Consider the following 223-nt stretch of genomic DNA (forward strand, 5'->3'; position numbering starts at 1 on the left):
CAGGGCCACTGCCGGGGCCGTTCTGCTGATGCCAGCCATAGTTGTTGCTGCTCCCAGAGCAGGTGATCTTGAATAATGAGAGCCATCCAGCACAAAGCCCCAGGGTGCAACCCCATGGGCTGGCACTTGGCACAGGCAGCCTGAACTGGGTCTGTCCCTGGCCACCCCTGCTCCCACTCAAGGCACAGGTATCATGGCTGTCTTCGTCAGCCACACTCCCGAC

At 61.0% G+C, this 223-nt stretch overlaps 1 gene segment (V, D, J or C); it reads right to left on the minus strand.

Annotated features, from left to right (window-relative positions):
* The window catches only part of LOC103803931, a gene marked incomplete at its 5' end in the record, with an annotated part of 1,614 nt that overhangs the window by 459 nt on the left and 932 nt on the right, over nucleotides 1-223 (minus strand).

The sequence above is a fragment of the Acanthisitta chloris genome, unplaced genomic scaffold, assembly GCF_000695815.1.
Source record: "Acanthisitta chloris isolate BGI_N310 unplaced genomic scaffold, ASM69581v1 scaffold11250, whole genome shotgun sequence".
Taxonomy (NCBI): domain Eukaryota; kingdom Metazoa; phylum Chordata; class Aves; order Passeriformes; family Acanthisittidae; genus Acanthisitta; species Acanthisitta chloris.